General features: G+C 33.8%; 1 protein-coding gene across 4 annotated transcripts in view; it reads left to right on the top strand.

The window, feature by feature from the left end:
* Positions 1 to 1853, top strand: part of FBXW7 (F-box and WD repeat domain containing 7) — a 235594-nt gene that overhangs the window by 51230 nt on the left and 182511 nt on the right. The gene's annotated exons all lie outside the window — the stretch shown is intronic.

Genomic DNA, 1853 nt, shown 5'->3' with positions numbered 1-1853 from the left:
CTGGGAAGGTGCATAAGGGGCTTCCTGAAGTGTTGAAAATGTTCCATATCTCATAGATGTGTGTGTTATATGGGCTTATCTATTAAAATTGTATAGCTCAGAAGTATGTATTTCAATGGCATGCACATATTTAAGATAAAAATACAAGTTTTATCTAAAAATTATAAAATTAATTGAGGTATAGATGAAACAAGAATTGCAGAATGTTGGTGGTAGCTGAAGTTGAGTAATGGAGGTAGGGAAGATTAGTATACTATTTTGTTTGTTTTGTGTGTGTTCAAAATTTTCCATATAAAGAGATTTTTTTTTTTTTTTTGAATCGGAAAGTTGTGAAGACACTTAAACAGCACCTGTGGTCTCACCACCAGCTTAATTAATAAAGAATGCTTACTAATGTAGTTTTCTTCTCTTGTGAACTGTATCCTGATTCTGAACTCCTTTCTCCCCACTGACTATCCTGAATTCTTCTTGACTTTTTAAGACATCTTCCAAATATCAATCTAAATGTCACTTCCATGGGGGAACGCCTTTTCTGATTCAGAACACTCACTAGTTTTAAGTGCCCCTGTTAAGTCCTTCCATAGCTTTTATCGTAATTATGATTTATTTGCTTAACTATTTATTATCAACTTCTACAGTAGACTAAGTCTGTGGTTTTGGAGGGCAAGATATATCTATTCTTGCTGTTTTAGTGTCTAGAATAATAATATTTTTATTGAATGATTATGTTGGTGTAGTTTAAAAAAATTTTAATTGAAGTATACCCAAATTGAAGAGCTATTCTATTGCTGCTTACTTTGTAGGGTCAGTGTGTTCCAACATTTATGCATGTGAGAGAATGACTGAGAAATGATACTGCTTTCTTTCTGATTTTATTGGTACCTGATAAAAACAAGGAGCAATGATACTGTATCATTAGATCTGGAACCATGTCTGAAAAGTCCTGTCAGTTCTCAAATGCCTTTGGGCTTTATTATGTTTGTTACTTATTATGTAAGTATTAAGCCACATGAGTGAAAGACCCCTTCCCTCTTTACAAAGAATATTCTAAATGACCTCTTTTTTTTCTCTCTTCTCTAACGTGCTGCTTCCTTTGCCTGTTAGTTTTGGTATTTATCAGGAACAGTGATCTTTAAGAGCTTGTGTTTTGTTATTATTTTATACTGCTTGCTTTATGTTTTAAATTTTGATATATCTCACTGCCAAATGAAGGTATAAGCTTACAAGTAATAAGATAGAAAAAATATGCTTTGCTTATAATTGTACCATTAAACATGTTGTCCTTAATGCAGATACACACTATTGGTATTGTAGGTGCAGGATTATGTTTTGATTTTTGCCTGCTCACGTTTCCAAGGAGTATTTGGGCAACTTTAGCAACATAAATTTCTGTAATGAATGTGTTTTACCTTAACGCTGCTGCTTGAGAGACAGCATATTATAATGGTGTGGGCTTGGGAAGACTTAGAATGCCAGGGCTTGAATCCTGTGCCCACTATTTCCTAGCTCTGTGACTTTTGAGTTACCTGCTTTTTGCCTGTTTATTCCCATTAAAGCAGAGATACTAAGTGTACCTTGTAGTGTTGTTGGGAGCACTATGTGAGGTAGTATGTGTAATGCCTGGTACTTAGTAAATGTTAGATATCTTTTACTTTTTTGTGTTCTAGGGAGCCTAGTAAGTCTCAACATTTTCTCTAAGGTTTTTTTCTTTATTGGTGGCAAAATACACATAGTATAAAATTTATACTTTAGCCACTTATTTAAAATGTACAATTCAGTGGCCTCAAGTACATTCACAGCATTTTGCAACCACCCATCTCTGTCCATTTCCAGAAGCTTTTTTTTTTTTTTTT

Source organism: Cebus imitator, unplaced genomic scaffold (assembly GCF_001604975.1).
Source record: "Cebus imitator isolate Cc_AM_T3 unplaced genomic scaffold, Cebus_imitator-1.0 Scaffold251, whole genome shotgun sequence".
In the NCBI taxonomy this organism is placed as follows: Eukaryota; Metazoa; Chordata; class Mammalia; order Primates; family Cebidae; genus Cebus; species Cebus imitator.
The sequence above is the reverse complement of the archived record's forward strand: the minus strand, read 5'-3'. Positions and strand labels throughout refer to the sequence as shown.